General features: G+C 37.7%; 1 protein-coding gene across 4 annotated transcripts in view; it reads left to right on the top strand.

Annotated features, from left to right (window-relative positions):
* Nucleotides 1-27,045, top strand: part of GPR180 (G protein-coupled receptor 180) — a 77,258-nt gene that overhangs the window by 31,419 nt on the left and 18,794 nt on the right. For 2 of the 4 annotated variants that reach the window (XM_089899420.1, XM_022576934.2), the window contains exon 9: nucleotides 1-27,045. This exon is cut by the window's left edge and continues 5,932 nt beyond it; it is cut by the window's right edge. The gene's annotated coding sequence lies outside the window, so the exon portion shown is untranslated. The other 2 variants (XR_016388649.1, XR_002645041.2) reach the window with 2 other exon arrangements.

Raw genomic sequence — 27,045 nt, 5'->3', positions numbered from 1 at the left:
AGTTGAGCTTATAGATTTTTAAAATACAGGTAGAATTAAAAGTTTTTTTTTTTTTAATGGCCACTGTGTTTTACCTGTGTCATAGGTAGAAAAACCTTACCTCTTGGAGATTATGTTTAAACCCCTCATATTTTCTTCTAACAGTCTTTTTTTTTAAATATGTTTAAAGTTTTGATCCACTTGGAATTAGCTTTGCTGTAAAATGTGAACTAGGGATACAACTTAATTTTTTTGAGATGGTTGCCCCCTTATTGCAACATCATATATTGTATAATCCACCTTTTATTTATTGATTTGTAGCTAATCTATTTGGGGACTTTTAAGCCTTTTCAATAAACTGTTGATTCATGGTCTAATACCACACTTTTAATTATTATAGCTTTAAAATATGCCTTACTGTCTGATAGGGATAATTTCCTGTTAATACTCTCCTTTTTCATAATTTTTAAAATTATTCTTGCCAATTTTTTCATATGAGCTTTAGAATCCTTTTTTTTCTGATTTTTTTAAAAAGAAAAACAAATCCTGTTTACTGTTTTTAGTGGAATGTATTAAATTTCCATATCAACTTAGGGATTTGACTTCTTAACTTAACATGTTGGATGTTAATTTCACAGATGGTAGCTTGTCCTCTTGGCTCCTTAGCCAAGCATGTCATCAACTGTCTGAACTGTGGTTGCTTCCATAGTGATTCATGAAACTGGTATGAAATACCTTTCTATTTTTTTAATATGAGTGTGTGTTTGTCAATCACTTTTTAAAGACTTCTTTATATAGAACTTATACACTTCTTGATAATGCCTAGATATTTTAATGTTTTCTTTCATTATGTGTTGTATATGGCTATTGTTTTACATATGAAGACTGTTGGTTTCTGTATTTTAGTTTTGCTTTCAATCACCCAACTGAAATCTCCTAACAGTTGTAATAACTTTCTAGTTGGTTCTTTTGTACTTTCTAGATAAACAGTCATGTCATCTGCAAATAACGATCATTTAACTTCTCTTCTTCCCTTTTATACCTCTCATTTTTACTCCTTATTGCTAGTATCTCCAGAACAAGGTTAATTAGCTTTGGTAACATGGTGGTAAGAGTTCTACATTCTACATGAAGTGGTTCCAAGTAGACTTTGAAAAGTTAAATATTTATAGTGTAATCCCTAGAATAAGAACTAAGAAAAAAACAAACTATACATTTTTTTCGAAAATGCAACGGAAAATTAAAATGGAATAATAAAAAATGTTCAAAAAGAAAAAAAAGAGGAAAGGGGAAACGAAGGAATTAAAAACAGATAAAAATAGAAAAGCAGAAAACAACAAAATGATAGACCTATATCCAGACACATCAATAATTACATTAACTGTAAGTGTTCTAAATCACCAGTTAAAAGACAGAGATTGTCAGAACAGATTTTTTTGAATGTCCCAACTATATGCTATCTGTAAGAAGCTCACTTCAAATATAATGATATAAGTAAGTTGAAATAAAATAATGGGAAAGATATACACATGCAGACAATAATCAACTAAAAGCTGGAATGACTATATTAAGATCAAAATAGACTTCAGAGTAATGAAAATTACCATGGATAAAGAAAGGATTAAAAGATAAAAGGGACAATTCACTAAGACAACATTGCAATCCTAAATGTATACATCAAACAATAGATCTTCAAAATACATACATCAAAAAGTGACAGAACTGAAAGAAGAAATAGACAAGCTCATAATTATAGTTGGAGACCTGAGTACTCTTCTCTCAGTGATCAACAGAACTAGTAAAAAATCAGCTAGAATATAGAATTGAACACCACGAACAATCAACCAGATCTAGTTGATATTTACAGATCACTCAACCCAACAGCAGAAAAATATACATTCTTTTCAGGGGCACATGGACCATTCATTAAGATAGACTATATCCTGGGTCATAAACCATAACAAATCTAAAAGAATTGAATTTATACAAAATATGCTCTCTGATCATAATCAGGAGCAGAAAGATAACTGGGAAATCTACAAACACTTGAAAACCAAACACTTTTTAAATGAACCATGGCTTACCAAATATATTTTGAATTGGCAGAAAATGAAAATAGAGCATATGAAAATTTGTGGGAGGAAGCAAAAGTATTTCTTAGAAGGAAGTTTATAGCACCAAATGCTTGTATAGGGACTTCCCTGGTGGCACAGTGGTTAAGAATCCGCCTTCCAGTGCAGGGGACGTGGGTTCAATCCCTGGTCAGGGAACTAGATCCCACATGCATGCCACGACTAAGAGTTCACATGCCACAACTAAGGAGCACATATGCCACAACTAAGGAGCCGGTGAGCCACAACTAAGGAGCCTGTGAGCTGCGACTAAGGAGCCCACCTGCCACAACTAAGACCCAGCGCAACCAACATAAATAATAAAAGTAAATAAATAAAATTAAATAAAAATTTTAAAAAGAAAGAAATGAGCTATCAAGCATGAAAAGACATAAAGAAAACTTAAAAAATAATGCTTGTATAGAAAAGAAGAAAAGTCTTAATAATCTCAGCTTCCAACTGAAGAAAATAAAGAAGTGAAAAATAACCCCAAAGCTATCAAAAGGAAGGAAATAATATGATAACAGATACCAATGAACTTGAAAACCAAAAAACCATGAAGAAAATCAATAAAACCAAAACTGCTTCTTTGAAAAAAATCAGTAAAATTGATAAACTGCTAATAAAATTGACAAAGAAAATATGAAGAGACACAAATTACTGTTATCAGGAAAAAAAGAGGAGATATCAGACTCGGCAGACATTTACAGACTAACGAGGAAATACTGCAAAACAAAACCAAAAACAAAACCTCTGCTAACATTACTATGACAATTTAGTTTAAATAATCATTTCCTGAAAACCATATGTAAAGAACTATGAAGGGTCTGAGATTTTACCCTACGTACTACCTAACTAGTTAACCTGTTACTGCTTCATGGAGGCTGCAGAACACATCAGACTCCTAGGTCAGAGACAAAGGACTTTATTACTCAGAACACAGTAAGCACCATGAGCTTCAGGCTGTTTTGCATTGGTTACACATACCTCTAAGTCCATGGGGGCAATACTGGTAAGACTAGATGGATGTTACACATGCAGTGGATTTGTGTAGCCCCCAAGGAACTCTGAACTTGGGGAATTTCTCTCATTTGTAACTGGCTTTGTGTTGAGAGGGAGAAGTTACCTCACCTTTCTCACTGCAAACAATCCTGAAAAAGACCCAGACAGAGTGTTTGGAGCCTTGCATTCTTGACATACCCAGCAAAGGCATATGCAGGGATTCACTGAGCTCATGATGGATTACATCTTCCAATACCACAAACCACCAAAACCTACTCAAGATGAACTAAATATCCAAAATTGTCCTATAACGACTAAGGAATTCTTGTTTAAAAGGTTTAAAAGCCTTCTGAAATAGAAATCTCAAGGCCCAGATGGTTTTACTAGTAAATTCTACCATGCATTTAAAGAAGAAATAATACCACATTCTATACAGTCCCTTCCAGAGAAATATAAGAGGAAAGAGAGAAAGATGCCAAGGCAATTCAGTGGAGAAATGAATGTCTTTCCAACAAACAGTGTTGGAACTATCGGACATCCATATGCAAAATAAATGAACCTCAACATAAACCCCACACCTTATACAAAAATGAACTCAAAATGAATCATTGATTTAAATGTAAAACTACAAAACTAAAACTTTTATAGAATACATAGGATGAAATCTTTGTGACTTAAAGTTAGTCAAAGAGTTCTGACATACCAAAAGCACAATCTACAAAAGAAAATATTGATAAATTTGACTTCATTAGAATTGAAAACTTTTGTTCTGCAAAAGACACAGTTAAGAGAATGAATAGACAAGTTACAGTCTGGGAGAAAATATTTTAAATCACTTATGCAATAAAGTGCTCTATATTAAAAAATGTGTAAAGAGCTCTTAAAACCCTACAGTGTGAAGACAACCCAATTAAAAAATGGACCAGGGAATTCCCTGGTGGTCCAGTGGTTAGGACTCAGCACTTTCTCTGCAGAGGGCCCAGGTCTGATGGTTGGGGAACTAAGATTACACAAGCTGCACATGCAGCCAAAAAAAAAAAAAAAAAAAAGGACCAAAAAAAAGGACCAAAATCTTGAACAGGCACTTCACCAAGAGAACATATATAGATGACAAATTAACACATGAAAAGATGTTCAACATAATTAGCCATTAGGGAAATGTTAATTAAAATCATGGTGAGATACCCCCTATTAGAACGCTAAAATAAAAGTACTGAAAACACCAAGTCCTACCAGGGGTGTGGAGCGTCTGGAACTCTCCTACGTTGCTGGTGGGAATGCAAAATGGCACAGCCACTCCAGAAAAACTGTTTTGCAGTTGCTTATAATGTTAAATAAATTACCATATGACACAGCAATCCTACCTCTGGGTCATAACCCTAGAGGAGTGAAAACTTATGTTCACACAAAAATCTGTACACAAATGTTTATAGCAGCTCTATTCACAATCATAAAAAACTGGAAACAACCCACATGTCCTGAATTTATAAAGTATGATATATCCATGCAAAGGAATAGTGTCAGTAATAAAAAGAAACAAACTTAATTCACAAAACTTGGATGAGTCTCAAAGGCATTATGCTGAATAAAAAAGTCAGTCTTAAAAGATTATATACTACATGATTCCATTTAGATGGCATTTTCAAATAAACAAAAACTATAGTCATGGAGAAAAGATCAGTATTTGCCAGGAATTACAGGTGGGAGAAGGGTAAGACTATGAAGGGGTAACACCAAGGAGATTTTGGAGGTGTTGGAACTTTTCTGTATCTTGACTTGTTGTGGCTACATCAATCTATGCGTGTGTCGAAAGTCAAAAAGCTGCACACTAAAAAAATCAATTTTGTGTCATAATTTAGAGAATAAAATAAGTTTTTAAAAATGGATGTTGGATGTTGTCTAATGCCTTTCAGCATCCAAGAATATGATGATAGGATTTTTCTCTATTGTTCTATTAACTAGTGAGTAGTAGTATCAGATTTCCTGATGAAGAACCATATATTTTCGAAAGTCTTACCATCCCAAACTAATGAGATTTTTAAAAACTAGGATAGTTAATAGGGTATAAACTTTAGCAGTTTAGAGAATGAAAACATTCAGGTTCTCATTCTTTGAGAATGTCTTTTCTTATTTTTTTAAACATCTTTATTGGAGTATAATTGCTTTACAATAGTGTGTTAGTTTCTGCTGTATAACAAAGTGAATCAGCTATACGTATACATATATCCCCATATCTCCTCCTTCTTGCGTCTCCCTCCCATCCTCCCTAACCCACCCCTCCAGGTGGTCACAAAGCACCGAGCTGATCTCCCTGTGCTATGTGGCTGCTTCCCACTAGCTATCTATTTTACATTTGGTAATGTATATATGTCCATGACACTCTCTCACTTCGTCCCAGCTTACCCTTCCCCCTCCCCGTGTCCTCAAGTCCATTCTCTACATCTGCGTCTTTATTCCTGTCCTGCCCCTAGGTTCTTCAGAACCGTTTTTTTTTTTTTTAGGTTCCATATATATGTGCTAGCATATGGTATTTGTTCTCTTTCTGGCTTACTTCACTCTGTATGACAGACTCTAGGTCCATCCACCTCACTACAAATAACTCAGTTTCGTTTCTTTTTATGGCTGAGTAATATTCCATCGTATATATGTGCCACATCTTCTTTATCCATTCATCTGTTGATGGACACTTAGGTTGCTTCCATGTCCTGGCTATTGTAAGTGTCTTTGAAAGACAAGAGTCATGTGTTCTGAAAAGTGCATTTAAAATCAGTTGTATTATTTTGAATTTTTGCTATATGCGTCACTTATATTTCAGGGTTTTTGCCACTAGATGCTTTAGAGTATAGCTGGTTAGTTGTAAAAGGTGCCAAAATCTTTCATATTTAGAAGGTAGTATTACCTACTAGAAGGAACAGGGACTTTTTAACAAGGCAGACTGATTTCAATCCTGGCTCTGCCATTTTTCAGTCATTTTCTCATGTGTAATCTGGTTTTGGAACAAACAGTGATTCCTTTAGCATGGAGAAGGGGTCTTACTGAATAGAGTAAGGAGTGTCCAAAAGTGAGAGATGGGTTCTAATATTACTAACTCATAGGATTGTTGTAAAGATTATGGATGGTGCTTGTGCCTACTCAGTGCGATGTTCTTTATTTATAGACCTGAAGGTTGTGTGCAAAACTTTCAGCGAACCTGAGGTTCTTCCTAATCTATTCATTCATAGAGATAATATTTAAATGTCCATGAGATGAAAGTGTTTGTTTTAAATAATTGTACATATGTGGTTAGAACAGAAAGTAGGTGTGACTGGAATATATTCAAGATTCTATCTAATTCACACGTGACTACATTCCAACATACACCCACACAAAATAAACTTTAAAATCTCTTGCCTAGCCTGTGAGCCTCATAGATCTTTCAGAAGATTAGCTTTTAAGACTTATCCAGAAGTTAGAGTGTTTGTAAAAGAATTTTTTGGGGGAGGGGTTGTTAAAGTAGAAAGTGGTTTCTTCTCAGATACACCAATTTCTATGACCAAAGTTCCTTATCAGATTAGTAAACTAAAATATTCTTTTCTTCCTTTTGTAAAGATATCAGGGTCTGTAGAAATAAATGGCATTCAATAGTTATTAAAGTTTACTATTTCCAAACTAACAATCCTTTTAAGCCCCTGTAAATTCTATCTTTGATTGTTCCTAAAATCATATAGAGTGGTTCATAAGCTTAATTTGAGAATTCTAGATGGAAAGCATTCTAAATGTAGTAAAGTCGGGCTTTAAGAACAATATCAAAAATCACAAATTATGGCTCATATCTAGATTTCAAGGTCATAGATCTCTCACCTTTTTAAATATAAATTCCTTTCCAGAGAGCAACATTCCACCGCCTGCTCTTCAGCTTCCGGGAACCCATCTCTCTCACTCTATCCAGTAGGACCCCTTCACAGTGTTGAAAGAATCACTGCGCTCCGAACCAGGTGTCTTCCCCCAGGGCTCTGCTTTAAGTCGGTAAGGCAATATTTCCTGCCCTTTGTCTTCTTTTTTCTCATACTCTTTACCATAATGTTATTTTGCTGTTTCTAGTTCTTGATGATACACCACTGTCAGCTCAAGCTCACGCTATGACTTTCAACAGCTATGACATGTCTAAACCGCATTATCTTGAAAGTGTTGGCACAAGTGAAAAATAGAAAGGAGCCAAATTAATAAAACAAAACATTTCAAAGGGTTTCTATGGATACACCCTGAAACCAGGAAGTACACTTTGGGTTGAGTTGACTCATTCGCCTGTAATCACCTCTCCTATCCTTGCTGCTTCGTTTATGTACACACCGTATAACACGGGCTTGAGGAGAATCAGAGCATCTGATGATTGCGATCACATCACCAAAGGTGTGCCTTTCAGCCTATAAAATCCATTCTTAAATGGGTTATTGTATTTGAAGTGATTTATTACAATCTTTAGAGATAAAATATGAATACTGTACAAGAGATGTGGAAACCGAGGTACAAAAATGGCATGTTCTATGTAGAGGAGCAATCAGAAACTAATGAGTATGCATTCTAATAAGAGTAAAGGCACTGCAGCAGATTGAAAAGACTTCCTTTGATTGAGAGTTGAACCTGTGCAGAGCTGGACTCAGTAATAAAGCGGTGTTATGTTCCTTTGCATCTGATTTTATGAGACCTTTATGTGTCAGTGTGACTCTCCTCTTTATGTATTCGTATTTTAGTTTTAATATATTTGCTTAGAGTTTGGTTTTCTTTAATGAGGTAAAGCTTCAGGGTATAAATGTAAACGCTACTGTATAGCCCCTGAGTTATGAGTGGCAGGCGAGGAGTCAGGAAAGGAGGAATATAGTCTGAAGTGAAGATCAGCTTTTTTTTCACTTAAAGAGGAAATGCTTTTTTATCTCCATATATGTAGTGACTTTTTTTTTCTTGGGTGATTTACCTATACCTGACCTTTTCTATTTAGTTCTTCATCTTTTCCTTTATACTTCCTAAGATCTTTACCTATAATGCATATTGGAAATATTTTTACTAGTTTGTGGTTTGCTTTTCCGTTTTGTTTGTGATTTTTTTGGCATTCAGAAATGTAAAGTTTTCACGCAGCTAAATATATGAATATTTTCCTTTGATGTTTCTGCCTTTAGAGTTCTTTAGTACCCTAAGATTATATATACAGTTACATTTTTATTCACTAATTCCATGGTTTCTTTTTTTTCACAATTTTTTAATTTACTTGGAGTTTATCTAGATGTAAAACAATAGTTCTCATCCAGGGCTACGCATTAGAATTACATGAGAAAAAAATTTGTGTGTCTAGATGCCATCCCAGACTAATTAATTCATTTAGACTTTCTGAGGGTGGGGTCTGGACGTTGTATTTTTCTTAGAATTTCTGCAGGTGATTGACGGTGTGCAAACAGAGTCAACAATCACTGTTTAAAGAGTCAGGTATGAATCCAATGTTTTGTTTTTCCAAATTGTTCCAATCCACCTTACCAAGATGTTTTTGAAGAATATTTACTAATGTGAAAATGGTCATGATAAAATAAGCGTAAGTGAAAAAAATTGACATAAACTTTACACATGTGTGGCATATATACCAATACCCTCTGAATCCAACTTTACACTAATGTATATAGAACTATACAAAAGGCTGAAAAAATACATTCAAATCTTAGTGATGATTATCTCAGAGTGGTGGAATTCAAATTATTTAATTTATTCTTTTCTGCATTTTCCAAATTCTCTACAAGGAGCATGTATTACCCTTTATAATAAGAAAAATTAAAAAGATTAATTTCTAGTCTTATTTAATTTTTTAAAAGATTTTTTAAAAGATTAATTTCTAGTCTTAATTATTTTTTAAACAGTACGTAGAATAATAGGAGAAATGTTTCAACTGTGACAATTTTCATTAGATTAGGTCTGTGACATGGGAAGGTGGCTTGTAAGATGAGGACATTGCACTTGCATGCATGAGTTTTACTGTTTGCTGCTTATATTTTTATAAACAAATACATGTTTATTTTATAGACATTGATTTAAATTATAACTGATTTTAAGTTTATGAAATGTTTGCTTTTTTAAAATTTATTTATTTAATTTATTTTTGGCTGCATTTGGTCTTCATTGCTGCGTGCAGGCTTTCTCTAGTTGTGGTGAGCAGGGACTACTCTTTATTGCGGTGCATGGGCTTCTCATTGTGATGGCTTCTCTTGTTGCGGAGCATGGGCTCTAGGCGTGTGGGCTTCAGTAGTTGCAGCATGCAGGCTGAGTAGGTGTGGCACGCAGGCTCAGTAGCTGTGGCGCACGGGCTTAGTTGCTCCGCAGCATGTGGGATCTTCCTGGACCAGGGCTCGAACCTGTGTTCCCTGCATTGGCAGGCAGATTCTTAACCACTGAGCCACCAGGAAAACCCCAAAATATTTACTTTTTAACATCAGCTTATCTCTGAGAATAAAATACAGTTTGGGGAAGACTGATAAAAAGAATCTGTAGAGTTCAGCATCTGATTTCTTTGGCCAATGAGGAAATCATATATTGACAATTTTAAAAAATTGTTTTAATTGAAGTGTAGTTGATTTACAATGTTGTGTTAGCTTCAGGTGTACAGCAAAGTGATTCAGTTTTTCAGATTCTTTTCCATTACAGTTTATCACACGATATTGAATGTAGTTCCCTGTGCTATACAGTAGGCCCCTATTGTTTATGTTGACAATTGACGAGACTTTTTGAAGACCATTTATTACATTGGCGCCTTACACAAGTTCCTGTATTCAGTTGGCGAGATTTTACTGTATGTAATTGAATCTAAGATTCCATTGTTTTTAAGATTTACCGTTAATTTTACTAAGAAACAAATTACTGCTAACCAAATTATGACACAATGCTTTCCAAACACATCGACTATTAGATGCATTCAATTTCAAGATCTTAAAATTTGAAACATAGATGCATCTTAGAATCGAAACACAGGCATTTTTCTCTTCAAATGAGAATACAGAAAGATGAGGAGACTTTCTTTTCCAATACATCCAGGATTTAAACTTTAATATTCAAATGTTCTATACCATGAGGACAACTAATTTGTAGAAGTTATAACTGAGATTAGTGAAGAAAGGATTTGTATGATAATTTGTTAAGAGCTGTACTAGTCCAAGTGATAAAGGTATTATTGTGGGAGGTCAACCTGAGAAGGATCAGAGGCCACGTCTTCCTACCAATCGAAGTGACACTGGAGACATTTGTTTCTGCCATATTAAGTGTAAAGTCTTATTGCTAGTAAGCGTTCTTCTGCAAAAGCTTTCTAATTAGTTAAATGACTCAGGCTCCCTCTTTGCCATAGCTTTGACATCTTCCCTAAGTGCTAGAGGGGAGTGAGGGGATTTGAAACGTTTTATCATAAATATTTGACTAGTTTGACTCTGAACAGAGTGGCAATTATATTAATTAGTCAAATCTTACAATCACAGATTTGAAAAGGAGTCTTAGAGATTCTCTTAAAACAATCCCCTCATTGTGCAGATAAGGAATCTAGAGGCTCTGGGCAGGGGCGAGGGGGTGTAAATAATTTGCTCAAGGTCACATGGTCACATAGAGGCAGACTCAGGACTGGAATCTAGGCCCAGGTTCCCAGTCTAATATGCACTTCCCACTGTTACACATTCCCAGTATTCAGGGATATGATGATTGTGGTTTTTAAGTAATTTTAAATGCACTGAATTTGTAAATCATATGCTTATTTGGACATATTTGTTTTGTAAGTGTTTGCTTCATCTACTCTGGGGAAAATCTAAAAGAGAAACCAGCAGTGGTGACTTATCACTTACAGAGTTCAGGGCATTGGCCAAGTACTTTCTATAATGTAATCCTCTCAACAACCTTGAGAGGTAATGCATTCAAATAGATTAAGTAATTTACCCAATGTTACACAGTTAAGTGACAGAACTGAGAGTGTGTCAAGCTCTAAAGCTTATTAGCTGCCACATGATACTCCCTTCTTTTGATTAAAGCAAACTTCAAGTGAAGTGTTTTATACTGCATAGAAGATGGACATCCTGGGTCTCTCACGTTTGCAGAAGATACTTTCACAGACTTGCCAAAACATTCATAGCCCCAGCCAGGAGAAGAATAGGAAGGGAATTTGTTCGGAGGAGTCCTTCACTGATGCTGTTGTGCTGTACTTGTGGGGAGGGGAAAGAAAAGCATTCGAATCTCCTAGGTCAATCAGCCAGATAGGCTGATTTTTATTAGTAGCATAGCATCTTTCTCATCAACCAGATTATTGCTCATTTTTATTAACTATTATGCTTTTTTGAGGTGTGTTAAAGAAAATAAGAATCTTTTATTTTATTTTGTTATTATGTTTTAAGTAGTGTATTTACTCATCTCATTATTAACAATTGTAATTTTTAAGCATGTTTTCATCCCTTTGCAAATACATTCCATAAAAAATGTATTAAGCATGGCCTCAAAAATAGGCATGTCATTGGTAAGAGCTGTAAAATGCTTTCTTCAGGAACAGTATGTAGCATTTACATGTCGCTCTGTCATCGCAACATTTTCTTTAAAAAAATTTTTTAATGAAATTCTAAAATTTGAGTCAAAGTTTGTTCTGTTCACACACATTCCTGAATGATTTTTTTCCAGGTTTATGAGGTATAATTGACATATAGCACTGTATGAGTTTAAGGTATACAGCATAATAATTTGACTTACATATATTGTTAAATGATTACTGTTACCGTAGTAAGTTTAGTTAACATGCATCATCTCATATAGATACAAAAAAGAAATAAAGAAAATGAAAAGAAAAAAATTATTTTTTCCTTGTGATGGGAACTCATAGGAGGTACTCTCTTAACAATTTTCAAATATAGCACATAGCAGTGCTAACAATGGTCATCATGTTGTACATTACACCCTCAGTACTTATGTATCTTAAAACTGGAAGTTTGTACCTCTTGATATCCAATTCCGCCTCTCCCCACCCTCTGCCTCTGGTAACCACAAAGCTGATCTCTTTTTCTATGAGTTTGGTTTTGTTGTCATGTTGTTGCTTTAGATTCCACATATAAATGAAATCATACAGTATTTGTCTTTGTCTGACTTATTTCACTTAGCATAATGCCCTCAAGGTCCATCCATGGTTTTGCGAATAGCAGGATTTCCTTCTTTTTTATGGCTGAATACTCTAAGTATATATACATGAAATCTCCATTCATCTATTGATGAACACTCAGGTTGTTTCTGGTCTTGGCTATTGTAAATAATGCTGCTGTGAACATGGGAGTGCAGAAATCTCTCCTTGAATGATTTTATGTACACATGTCAACATAAGATATAAGATTGCTAATCTATTTAAACAGACTTGTCAAGACCCTCACGGCAAAGAGGGACTGTGTTGGCTATTGTTTTGTTGGCCAAAAGATCCATTTTGAAATGTTTTATTTAAAAAAACTGACTTTTTTTCAAAAATTATATTTATTAGTATTAAACAGTATATAATTTTAAAGAGGTAATCAAAATATTCTTGAAAAATGAGAACAAAATTGGATTCACATGAGTTGATTTTAAGACCTACTATAAAGTTACAATAATCAAGATGATATGGTTTTGGTGTAAAGACAGACAGATCAGTGGAACAGAATATAGAGTCCAGAGCGGACCCACACTTACATAATCAAATGCTTTACAACAAACATGTCAAGGCAATTAAATGAGGAAAGGAAAGTCTTTGCAACAGATGGTACTGAAATGACTGGATAGATGTATGTAAATAATAATGAACTAATGAACCTTGAACCACCTACCTCATACCACACCCAAAAAATTAATTTGAGAGGAATAATAGGACTAAGATATAAAAACTAAAATTACAAAACCTCTAGAAGAAAACTTTGTGACTTTCAGGTTGGCAAAAAATTTCTTCAGACACAAAAAGCAGTAAGCTTTTTGTGAAGCTTAGAGAAAGTTGAGAGTATCTTCATCAAAATCAAAACTTTTGCTTTTCAAAAGATATCATGAAAATATGAATGGTAAGACACAGACTGGTAGAAAATATTCACAATGCATATATCCAAAAAAGGACTTTATCCAGACTAAAGAAGCCCTATAATCAAATAAGAAAAGCACAACCTAATTTGTAAAAATGGGCAAAAATCTTGAACACAAAAAAGATATATGAATGATTAATAAGCACATGGACATATGTTCAACATCATTATCATCAGAGAAATACAAATCAAAGCCGAATACCACTTCACACCCAGCAGAATGGCTGAAATTAATAAGGCTGTTTCTAAATAGTAAGACTGTGGAGCAGCTCAAACTCATATACATTGCTGTTGGGAGTGTAAACTGGTACACCCACATTGGAAAATTTATTGGCAGTTTCTTATTTATTTATTTATTTTGGCCACACAACGCGGCTTGTGGGATCTCAGTTCCCCAACCAGGGATTGAACCTGTGCCCTCGGCAGTGAAAGCACAGAATCCTAACCGGGCTTCCCTGGTGGCGCAGTGGTTGAGAGTCCGCCTGCCGATGCAGGGGACACGGGTTCCTGCCCCGGTCCGGGAAGATCCCACATGCCGCGGAGCGGCTGGGCCCGTGAGCCATGGCCGCTGAGCCTGCGCGTCCGGAGCCTGTGCTCCGCAACGGGAGAGGCCACAACAGTGAGAGGCCCGCGTACCGCAAAAAGAAAAAGAAAAAGCCATACATGAAGGAGTATGCTCACATTCATATGAAGTTTTAGAGCAAGCAAAACTAATCTGTGGTGATAGAAACATGAACAGTGAGAAATGATTAGAAGGGGACAAAGAGAACTTTATGGCGTACTAGACATATTCTTATCTTGATTGGATGTTTGTTACATGGATGTACACACATCAAAATTCACCAAATTGTACACTTAAGATCCATGCATTCTACTCTATATAAATTTTACCTAAAAAATATTTTTAAAAGATGCCATTGTATTCATAGCTATGAATGTAGCTAACAAAGTTGTTTCACATAAAATGGGGGTATAACTAAGTAACACAGGGTAGGGGCTTCCCTGGTGGCGCAGTGGTTAAGAATCCACCTGCCAATACAGGAGACACAGGTTTGAGCCCTGGTCCAGGAAGATCCTACATGCCGCGGAGCAACTAAGCCTGTGAGCCACAACTACTGAGCCTGTGCTATAGAGCCTGCGAGCCACAACTACTGAAGCCTGCACACCTAGAGCCTGTGCTCTGCAACAAAGAAGCCACTGCAATGAGAAGCCTGTGCACCGCAATGAAGAGTAGCCCCCGCTCACCGCAGCTAGAGAAAACCTGCACGCAGCAACGAAGACCCAACACAGCCAAAAATTTTTTTAATTAAATTTAAAAAAAAAGTATGCACAGGGTATAAAAGAAAAATTCATATTGGACTACTGTTGAATATTACTAAACAATGGAGTATATTTTACTCTACAAAGCCTGGATGTACTAAATGTTTAGAAACATTACATGGAAGAGCTGGAAATGCATTATTTTGTTACTGAAACCAGTTCAATTGGATTTTAGTATTTTGAGAGGACTATGGATATATTGAAGAGTGTAGAAAACAAAGCAATGGGTAGTTGTTTCTATGAGAAAATGTAAATGAGTGACAGTTACAGATTCAAGAAATGGCAGAGGGGCTTCTTAAAAAACAAATAAACAATGTGAATAAAAGAGTCGAGGGAGGATTTATATTTCACAGATGACAATTATATGCAATAATTCAAAACTATAGTAAGAGCAATTTAGTTTAGACTTTTAGAAAGAATTTAGTGATTGAACATGTTTGCACCGGCCAAAGGTTAGACACTGGAGCCTTAAAAGTTCAGTGTTGGTAGTTCTGCCTGCAAGCGCATGAAGAACTACTGGACATTTGAGAGCCCCTCACGGCCCTGATCTGGTGAACCCAGGATACCTGGGATCAGTTAAAGGAAACCCCTAAGTCAGTACACACCCTCATTCATTTCGGTTCTCATGAACTACAGAATAAAGGAAGGTGTTTGTTAATGATTTTTTTACTAATAAGAATCCCCTGACTTTTGATCTTTGGGGCTCATCTTAAGTGTTAACTCCTCTGGGAAGCCTCTCTGGCTCACCCTTCTCCCAGGCTATGTTAGATGTTCCCCCCTTATGCTTCTGCTTACAGGTTCTTGCCTTAGTATATACTGTATCGAGTTTTCCAATTTTCAAATTATCACAAACTTAGTGGCCTAAAACAACATACATTTATTATGTCAGTTTCCATGGGTTGGGAGACCAGGCATGGCTTAGCTGGGTCCTCTGCCTAGAGTCTTATAAAGGTACAGTTATGGTAGCAGCCGGGCCATCTTCCTTCCTGGAGCCCAAGGTCTTCTCCTAAGCTCATGCGGTTGCTGGCAAGATTCAGTCGCTTGCACCTGTTAAGACTGAGGTTCCTATTCTCTTGCTGGCTGTCAGCCAGGGGTCACTCTCATCTCCTAGAGGCCATCCACATGTGGTCCTCTCCCCATGTATTACATCTGAAGTAGCTTCCTTCTTCAGAACCAGCAGGAGAATCTCTCTGACTTCTAGATCCTCTTTTAAAGGGCTCACCTCATTAAATCAGGCCCATTCAGTTTCATCTTCCTTTTGATTAACTCAAAGTCAGCCAGTTAGGGGCTTTAACTACATCTGCAAACTCCCTTCACCTTTGACACACAGTGAGTGTGAGTGCTATCCCACCATACTCAAGGGTCCTGTCCACACTCAAGAGTGTGGGTCATTGGGGTTCACCTTAGGATTCTGCCCAGCACAGGTAATGTGTCATGAATTGAAATAGAAAATACATGAAGATGGGCAATTTTATTGGGGTTAAATATTGAGTCTAATATTTGAGGCATTGAGTTTGAAATGCCTGTGTGCCACCTGGGTGTAGAATACTGTGTTTGGTGACTTTCCCCACAGTCCCCATGGACTTTGGCAACCATTCCACTCCATTACAAATACTGCAAAATCATCTTCTGAATAACTGTACCCATCCAGTGGGACAGAAGTAGTAGTTGCGTGAATGATAAGAGCATCTTAAAATTTCTTTGACTGTGTCATTACAACCTTGATGTAAATTTTCAATCTTATACATTTTACTTATAGTTTTGTGCATATGTGTATATACACGTATCTCAAAATAACGTGAAGTTCTTTCCCATGATATATTTGCTTCTAGGTAGTGTGAGATATTCTTATGAAAAATGGATGCACAAACCACATGTTTAATGTATTACACCAACAGTATACATTTATTTCCTAATGTTTTCTGGGTTCTCTGGCTTTAGGACAGAAACCAAAACACATTCTTTCTTATGCTTTGAATTCTAAGAAGAAGCATCCTTATAATGATATGTTATTATGTCCTTCTACAGACTGTGATCTCATGCAGTAAAATGTAGTTTATGTGATACCTGATATTATATAGTTGGTGTCCATGAATACTGTTGTATTTTGCATTTGCAGCATGTGGGTTGGCATTTTATGGGAAGAGTCTGTGTTACAGCTACACAGTTGCCCCACAAAGGATAAAACAGCTGCCAACTGAGAGTAGGCACTGCCTGAGGCCTTTCAGAGCTCCTTTTAACTACAAGAACAACATCAAACAAGATGGTGGATGGCTTCATTAACAGCCTGTGTGAATAGCATTTTCTCACTTTGAGATAAAAATGTTCTGAAGAGTTTGTTTAGGTCTACTAATGAATATTTCATCTATGGTGGAGGGAACACACAGGGGACTGCCGCACTAACAACCCTTCCGTGAACTCACCCACCCTTTGTGTTCAAGTGGTGTGTGTATCCGGAGAGGACGGGGCTGCACATTTGAGAGCACTGACTCTTTTCGAACGTGGTTTTCTTCTTGTTTGGTTTGGTTTGCCATGTGAAACAATAGAATTCTCACTTGCAGTCTAAAAGTGTGGTACATATGTGAGAAATCAGACTAGAGCAGTATTTATTCAGTAAACATCTAACTTCAGGATTTTTAAACCCTCCCTCCTGAAGACTTTTATTAGGGTGAAATTTCACATGGAATATAAAATTAAAATGTTTACAAATAAGTATGTTTTGCTCTGTCTCATGATGACTTTAATTTTTGAGTTAAAAAAAAAATCTTTGAAGTGTATCAGCCTTTACATATTCACAAGATCTGAAGGATCAGGCCCTTCATTTGCATTTTTGAATTTTCTTTAGCTCAGAATAGATTTGATTAAAAAACAAAATTTGGCACAAGATTAATCCGTAATAGGATTTTATTGCTTCTGTTATTTAAAAAAAACAAACAATGTTATGCTTTGAGGTGTGATTAGCACATAAGTACAGCAGCTACTTTTCAGATATGTCTCATTTCATTTTATTATGTATTCACTCATTGGATTCCACATTTGTGGAATTGTGTGTTGGAAGTATACAGTTTAGTTCACTCTCCTTACATCCACCAAGTGACACAAAATTTAATAACATTTGTTTTTGCCTGATTGATTTTTGAATTGTGAGAAATTTAAAGTTATGGTTGAAATGCTAAAATTAAGTTGCCCCACCCTGCCTCAGGGGCCAGATTTTGCACTATTAAACATCTACATAAGTAAGGATTTCAGAAATCAGTACACTTCCTTTCGTGTGTAATCTACTTGGAACATTGCTCTTTTTTTTAATAGTCTATCTTGGTTAGAAAAGGTAAGATCACAATGACTCTTGCTTTTCCATAAATGACCAGTTTAATTTTTTCCTTGGTATGACCTTTGATTTTGAATTGTTCACTCTGTTTCCTGTAACATTATGGTAACAATTTAATATTTCTTGAGCACAAGCTGAGATTTAAACAGGGTTCAAGACTGGAAGGTAAACTTGGTGCTTGGATTTATGATCTAAAATAAGCATATACTTTAAAGACAAGCTGTTAAAACACGTAGTTAATATAAAAAACTCATTACCTGAAGAGGCTGTGTCAGCCATATATATGTATTGGATATATCTATGAATTACAGAAATGCCTGACTTCCTACATACTTTTCCTTTATCTTATTTATATATGAATATATGTATGTATAATATATGTACATGTTCACATATGTGTATATATGAGTTTATAGCCATATACACATGTGTACATATATATGCAAATATATACAAGATACAATGTGAGTATGTAGAGAGCTAGGCATGTGGATAGTTCACATATTTTATTTTATTTTTTACTTAAAAAAATATTTATTTATTTGGCTGCGCCAGGTCTTAGTTGCAGCATGTGGGATCTTTCATAGCGGCGCACTGGCTCTTCGCGGCGCACAGGCTTCTCTCTAGTTGTGGTGCAGGCTCCAGGGCGCGTGGGCTCAGTAGTTGTGGTGCGTGGGCTTAGTCGCCCCGCGGCATGTGGGATCTTAGTTCCCCAACCAGGGTTCAAACCTGCGTCCCCTGCATTGGAAGGCAGATTCTTAACCACTGGGCCACCAGGGAAGTCCCAGTTCACGTATTTAAAAATCATAGCAGTTTATCTTAGTGGAAAGAACATGTGTGGACATTGGCCTCTTATAGCTCAAGGATCATTCCATTGCCATCACTTAGTGATATAACTCTGTATACATTTAAATTCTTAACTTTCCTGAAGGAAGGGAGAGGGGCCTGCTTAGGAAGGAACCCACCCTTCAGGCATTTAATCGTAGACTGGCATTTAAGCCTACCTCCCCACTAACCTGCTCGGGAGGGTTGATAAAATTTTTATTGTTCCAGCGAGGAACTGAAAGTTTGGGCCTATCTTTTTATGTGTTGACGCCATTGTAAGCCATTTCCAGGCTCTCTCACAAGACATTCTTTAATACAAAACTAAATAATCATTGCTCTAATTTAGTATCACATGTTTTACACAGAAAGACATGTGGAATGTGTGAACAGAAGACTTATCTGACTAAATTTGACTAAAAGTCAAAAGTCATGTTTTTTGAATTTCAAGCCCCAAACAGGAAAATACTAACACTGCCAACATTACATATCACTAACATTACTAGAAGAGAAGTGGGATATCCCATAATGTTTTGTTTTTTTTTTTTGCGGTACGCCGGCCTCTCACTGTTGTGGCCTCTCCCGTTGCGGAGCACAGGCTCCGGACGCGCAGGCTCAGCGGCCATGGCTCACGGGCCCAGCCGCTCCACGGCATGTGGCATCTTCCCGGACCGGGGCACAAACCCGTGTCCCCTGCATCGGCAGGTGGACTCCCAATCACTGCGCAACCAGGGAAGCCCCCCATAATGTTTTGAACTAGTTAAAATGTAAAATATTGCAATTTAAATTTTTCTGTAGGAAAATAATGATATCTTTAAGATAATTTTCTTTGAGTAAACTATTAAAACTGTAAGAACAATTGAAACATTATTGTCAATTAAATTGTCCAATTAGTAAAAATGATCAACTACTAAAAGCAAGTTTTTTTGATCAAATATTAAGTGCTTTGAGAACCAGCATTCTCAATGTAGAAGAGAGATACAATGTAATATAGAAGGGGTTAAGTAAAACCCTGCAGCCTGAATTTAAATTAGAACTATCACTATGAACTCTTGGTATAGTTTATCTTTAGTATATATTCACGCCTAGTACTGTCCACTGGAAAAACCCAGAAACGATGGTGAACCCAGCAGCAATGAGCACCTCTAGTGCCATCTGCATATATCATTTCTCACTCAAAGGAGCTAGGGCTTCTTGCAGAATTTGCTGCTTTGGGGCAGGGAATGTCTAAGATGATGTCAGAGCATCTTGTTAAGCCAGAAAGAAAGGAAACTATTAAAGATTACCAGGATCTTATCTAATGGACTTTGGAGCCAACTTGAAAAGGTTTCCAGCAGCCAAAGATGGAACAGTTTGATATTATTAAGAACAGAAACTGCAATGGGTTAAAATGCATCAAATACAGTTAAACACGTGAGTTCATAAGGATACCAAAAAGTTGAAAGAAACTGAATCTTGATTTTGAAAATTGATAAAAGGGAAAAAAATCAAATGTTTACCCTGTCTTACCTATGTAAACTGTACCAGTAGATGAGGGGACGTTTCTCTTTCTACAAGTATTCTGGCTCATAAATGAGGGGTGGTGGACTGCCATCACTTAGCAACTCCAGACAACTCAGGGATAACCTGGGTACTGCTGCCGTGGATGTTCCTGTGCGTGTGCGGAAGCACTTCTCTGGACACACTTCTCTGGGACACACCCTGACCCAGCAGGACTGCTGGGTCAGGGACAACACACATATTCAACTTCACAAGACAATCCCAAACTATATTTTACAGCAGTTCTGCCAACGTATACTTCAACCACCAGTTTATAAAGATTTCTGTCACTTCGTAATTATTCTTCATGCTTTTCTATAAAGAAATGAAAGTGGCCGCCTCAATTTTCTGTTAGGAAACCACCTCCTGCTGTTTTTTCAATCATAATGAAAAAAACAATGGGGGATTGGCCCCCATCCCACTACCCAGACACACATGTGGCCCAGGCCTGGCCCATTCCCCAGGCACAGGTCAGGAGGGACAGGTGACTCAGGTTGTGCCTCAAGTTGGCCCAGTGACACAATTTTTGTTGGAAATTTTTGGGGAAAAGGAGTTTTGTTGTTGTTTGTTTGTTTTGTTTTGTTTTACTCTGGGGCTTCTGTGCTAATGGGATATATGCTTAGAGGTTCTGAAGGTCGTGCTAGTGCATGAGTTAGACCTGCCTGAGAGTGACTCCAACACAGAAGACAGGGGAACCAATGATGGAAGAGGTTGATGTCTGGGTCTAGCCCATGCCAGAAGCCAGTTAAATTCCCCTGGCTTCTTTAGTGATAAGCCAATGGGTAACAGTCTTTACCCTTCGCCCCTGTCCTGACTTACGTATGACTTATTCAAGAAGTATTCATTACCCACCCATTCAAAGTTTAAAGATGCAGCAACGAACATGCTCCAGAAATGTCTGCTTATTTTGATTTTTATTTGAATGACCTTGGGATTGGGAAGTTACAATTTTAGCCTCTAGCAATCTTTAATATTGATACCTATAAATAAACAATTTCCAACTTCCTCAGAAACAGTCAGCCAAATGTTTGTTCAGTACATTACACATAGTAAACCAACACTTTGATATTCTGGTACAGAATGTAAAAAAAAGATAGTCTCTACTGTGGAGTCGTTCACTAGATCATCTTATGGAAAAGGTAACATAATCATAGGGAAAAGCCCTCAACCTTCTAAAACTGATAATATGCACAAGTGAGACATGTAACTCAGAGAGAGGATGAGCTGGCATGTGTGTAGGTCTTAAGAAGCTTCTGGACTGAGTGAATGCTCACATCCAGGTGCAATGATGAGGGGCTGGGGCAGGTACCAATTTTGTGGAGCCTGAAAGTTATGTAATTTGGTGGGGAAGGATCCTCTTTAAGAAACAAAGGCAAAATTAGGTATAAGTTCTTAGAAATGACCGAGGTGATAGGCCCTGAGGCCTAAGCTTCATTAGACTGACGGTGAATTTGTCTCCACAGGAGGGGTATGTGTACATGTAAAAATCTAAGTCGTGGTTCAAGGAAGAGCAAACAGGTTTATCCAATTATGATCTAACGTATAGAGGAAGGTGACAGTTTTGTTACTAAATGGTTGATTGAAAAGGCCACAGTCCTTTTAAGGGGGCCTCAAAGCTAAGGAGATTAAGTTTCACGATGATGTAGTTGGGAACTGGAGCACACTTCTGAGAAGGAAAGTTACATGGTTAGGTAGATCTTTTCTTGCAACTGGGGTTAAGATGAATTAATAAATAAATAAAAAGACGCCTTGGGGCTCCCAGAGATGTTTCTAGCAAGAAATGATGATTTTGTAGACCAGGACAGAGACTGAAGAAACTGAAAGGAAGGAAATGAAGCCAAGTCCAAGTGTTATTGAAAAAAATAGTCTAGACATTTGGGAGAATACCAGACTTAAAAGTCTGCAAGCTTTAAGGCTGAAGTGCAAGGAGGTTGGCAATGGATTTGTTTTTTGATGTTACTTTTTTCTTATGTCATAAGCTTCTTGGGAGTCAGGGCTTAGGGTTTTAGGATTATTTTGCACTGTTTTTGGTAGATGAATATTTAGTAAATATTTAATATTCTTCTTCTCCCATGTTCCACTGCTATGCTCTGGATGTGTGTCCTCCCCACCCCCCGACAAATTCATATGCTGAAATCCTAACTCTCAAAGTGATTGTATTAGGAGGGGGGGCCTTTGGGAGGTGACTGGCTCTGCCCTCATGAATGGGATTAGTATTCTTACAGAGACTCCAGAGAGAGCCCTCCCCCTTCCACCATGAGTGAGAAGTCAGCAGTCTGAAGAGGACCTTCACCAGAACCCGACCATGATGGATGTTGAGCCCCTAGAACCGTGGGCAGTAAATTTCTGCTCTTTATAAGGCACCCCGTCTGGGGTATTTTGTTGTAGCATCCTGAACAGACTAAGATGTCCAGTAATATAAGAAATCTTGATACTCTCCCCATCTGAGCTGTCCAGGGGCAATGCTATATAGTCTCTTCCATGATCAGTGGATGTACTAGATTCCATTTCTATCTGGTCTGGAAAAGGAGCGTGACTGGGAACATGGCCGACGGAAAGGAGGCCAGCGCTCAGGGGAATGGGATGTCTCCTCATCTCAGTGTTCAGAGCTTGAAATGCTTGGGTGACCTCAACCCAGTGAGAGCTGGCCTCGTGTGTTGGGGGGCCTAGAGGGAAGCATTAGAGGATGTTAGGCAGTTCATCTCGCCTGCAGACACTGACGGAAGCAGGATTTCCCACCTTCGTGCACAGAGTCAACAGAAGGATGGGACAATGGATGGCATCAATGACCAGGCACTTTCTTAGCAGTTACACTTGAGAAACAGGGTTCTTTAATCATTTAAAGGTAATTCTGTCCTAAAGGATTGAAATAATCCAGTTGGGGCCAAACCTTCTAGAAAGAGAGGCACAGGCCATTTCCACGATTTACTCCTTTTCCCTTCAGAAACCCAAGCCCAGCACTTTGAGGGCATCACACCCCTGGTCTATTCCTTGATTTCAGTGAGGGGAGTGTGGTGAACACCAGGGCTCTGAGGTGATTTGTCAGTTTTGAGAAAACCCTTGAGCTAGAAAGCTGGCTTTACAGTAGGGTTTAGCCCCATCACTTTGTGGGAAATTAGACTCTGTCTGGGTGTCGAAAGGACGGATTCAGTGAAAGCTCATCTCAATTCTAAATAGTCTGACTTTGGTTGTTGTTTATTTTCTTCCAATTTCTTTGCTATGAACCTATAAACAAACCAAGTGGGCAGTTTTGGAAAGGAGAGTGTTCATAAATCACAGTAACAGGAAACAGACCACTAGGGGGGATTGTTCAGCCATTTTGTGCAAAAAGAATGACTCTTAACTTTTGAAAATGACTGCAGTTTCGCTCTTTTAAATTGTCATTAGTCAACTTTAAGCGGCGCCGCACACCAGAACTGGAATTCAGTCTTTGTAAGCAAACTCGTATCTCCCCCCTGAAAGCGATCAAATGCCTGTAAACATCCCTTTCTTGTTTAATTGCGAAAGGATTAATGCAGGCTTTGAAGAAATAGCTGTTCCCTGTACCCAGTACCAGAAGCAGCTGTTCCCACAGCATCTCGGCAGGTGCAGCCCAGAAGCTGGCCCTGCCCTTATCATGTGGCAGGAGGTATATTTGCAGAGTCCAATGTGTGTTCAGCTCTGAATTAGTCAACTTTGTTATCTAAATTCTCCTAAACCCAAAGCCTCACAAGAAAATAGTAAAGAGTAATTCCCCCACAACGATTACAGAGGGACAGGGATCAGAGGGGTATGGGAGAGCCCGGACTAAATAAAGCATTTTTCAGACAAAGAGGCAAAACTCGAGATTGGCGGGGAGGGGGAGAAAGAGAGAGGAAGAGGGGCAAAAACACACACGTGGGGATTGTTTAGAGCAATCATCGTATTTTTACAGTTGCTTTCCCATCGGATAAGAGATCTTGCTTGCAGTGTGTTAATAATCATTTTCAAATCGGTAGCTGGAAGTCGCTCCCGGCAGGTCCCGGGCTTGGTGTCAGTGAGGATGCATTGGAAGAGAGCGTATTAACAAAAGGCGCGAGAAGGGGCCGAGGTTGCGTGAGGGGGCAGATCCTAAAGGCTCACGATTGTTTCAGTCATTAAACACCGATATTTCATTTGAGTTTAGTAATCCAGGGCACTATTATTTGGGCCCAAGCAAAAAAGGGGGAAAAAAAGAAAATTAAATAAGTATAATAAAAGACCGAGGAGGGGCCAACCTGCTTTGGGCCAGGAAGGGCAATAAAGGAGTCTTTATAACTGCCGGATGGTGGAATACGCTTTTCTCCCCCCAACCAAAGCCGAATGTCAGATTCTGTCCCCCTTTTTTTCCCTCTCAAAGCATGCTAAAAGGAAAATTCTTCACAGAATCTTAAAGAACTTTTTCGACACAACAGCTGCAAAATCTATTTTCTAAACAAAGATTTATACATATTTATATGAGCTTAATCCAGATTTTTTTTTAATAAATCATCCTCAGAACTGCAGAGGTAAACTATATGTAAATACCTCAAGTAATAGGCTTGTAGTGCAAATCACATCATTTTATCTTCAATTTTGCATTCGTTTTTCTGGCTTAAAGGTGCATCAGAGATATGCATTTTAGCATATTCAGAACACGGGGCGTGAAATTAAATGTTTGACAGAGTGAGAAAAATATACAGACTTTGGAGATGCCTTAAAAATAGTAATTTATGCAGATCTAGAGGAGTGAAATCATTTGCAATGGAGTGACCCTCTCTCCAGGAATTTTGTGCTCAGTGTTCTTCCCTAATCTCCCGCTGTATCTTCATTTTTCATTGAACTAGCCAGTTTTCTGCGAAGCCGTCTTGTAGATAAGGGGAGTGCTAAAGAAGAAGAAAGAGGACGCTCAGTGGGTCCGTTTCCATTGCACTTTTACCCAAGGCAATGGGCAGAATTTAACGGATTCCTTCCAACATATGTTTTTGCCAGATAAGTAAACAGTGTGTGTCGGAAATGAAAAAGCATTTGCAATTTAATGACATTACAGCTCTCAGCTTAGGCTGGCGTGCTGCGAGGCGAAAAGCAGAAAAAGAGAGGAGAGTAGAAAGAGAAAAAGAACAAAGTTCATCTTCCCTTTTGTGCATTTTTATCAAGGAAAATATTACTTCTTTCCCCTTCTTGTTCTCTTTTTCTTTTTTGTCTTTTGGCTTTTTTGTCTCACTCATTTACATTTTTTTTCTCTTCTGCCTTTCTGTCCTCTGTTCACTTTTGCCTTTTTCTCGTATTGCCACTGACTCATTTTTTTTTTTCCTCTCCATTGTGTGTCCTTATTCATCTATTTTGGCCATTCAGTTTTACCTTATAAGAAGCTGTTTATCCCACAATGTATCTTTTTCCCTGTGTTGTACTCCTAGTGCTATAGCTCATAGTCAACAGGATTGTCGGAGGGATTATAACGTTTCATTTCAAAGCACTACAAATCTGCTCTCTTGCCTTTGGTCCCTGCCCCTGTTTCCTCTGATACTTGTCATTTTATTTTGCATTCATTTCGGTCTTTAGTTTCACCCCCCGACATCACAGCACCCCAACGTCTAACCACTGATGATACCCACTGTCTTTACACCATGTGTTAGTACTGCAAGGTTCTAGAAACTTCCCCTTGGAATGGCAGGACCATTCTCTCACCCACTTGGTCAGGTTTGGAGGGGTGTGAACAGTGAACGTATGGTCAGAATTGGTCCTTCCAGAGCCTGGTGGCCAGGACAAGGTGTCCAACAGTGGATGCTTGTAATGAGCCATCTTCCGCTAGAACGTGAGCCCCACATCCTGCAGCTACATTTGCTGCACTTTTCTTTTGTGTGAGGGCGATTACTGAAATATGCGTATATTTGAGTTCTGTGATTGTGTAACTGGGTGTGTATGTGTGTGTTCGTATATGTGTTTGAACCAGACCACGTGGTAAGTGTGTACAGGTTAAGGCAGTGTAGTGTTAAGTCTTTGAATACAGGCGTATAGAAAGACGTGACTAATCTTTCAGATTTGATTCTACTTTAAATTCCAGCAGTAAAAGTTGAGTGGAAAACAAATATTTTCTCCCCACTCAGGTCCACAGCATTTTTACTTCTAGGGTTATTTTGACGGCCCATTTTACGAGGAGGAATAAGATTTTGCACCCGGTCTCATCTTTTTAAGTGACAGACTACTTAAACGACCAAGCCACCCTGTTTAGGAGAAGGGAATGTCTCTGAGTCATTTTTGCTATCTCGAGTTGTCAGTCTGTCAATCGAAGCAGTTCCTGAAGACACAACTTTTTTAACATAAAGATTAGTATTCACGGTTGCTGTATATTTTTGCAAAACAAGTTCGCATTATTTTAGATATTGTTATCATGAACATTTGAATATTAGTACTTCATATGTTTAACATAAATTCCATTCCAAGAATACACTTGAAAGTTACTGGTTAACCTGCAGGTTGAGCATAATTGAAAGGCCCCGTAATCAAATTGCAAGCCCTATCACAGAAATACTCTACAGACTTTAAAAAGATGCTTAAATAAAATGCTCTTGTCTAAAGACATGTGCATGTTTTTACCATAAAATTACATCTTCCACATCTTCCAGATCCAGCACTTGGTAAGTAAAAAGAAAATCTATTTGGACATAAGGATGTAAAGTAGCTGGAGGTGGTAATTTAATCAACCAAGGATATATTTCAATGTTTTTCTGGTCTTCTAGGCATTAGCACTTTAAATTCATTATGTTGGTTTGACAGATATATGCAGCCTTAAGGATCTAAAAATGAAATCCTAGAAGTCTAGCCTGCTAGAGGATATATATTGAACTTAAGAGATTAAAATGGTATAACCATTGCAACAGAATGGAACATATCGCGTTTCTCA

The sequence above is a fragment of the Delphinapterus leucas genome, chromosome 18 (genome assembly GCF_059928025.1).
Source record: "Delphinapterus leucas isolate spDelLeu-1000000601 "Yukka" chromosome 18, BTC_Dleu_Yukka2, whole genome shotgun sequence".
NCBI lineage: Eukaryota > Metazoa > Chordata > Mammalia > Artiodactyla > Monodontidae > Delphinapterus > Delphinapterus leucas.
Note: the sequence above shows the minus strand (reverse complement) of the source record. Positions and strands in the feature narration are given on the sequence as shown.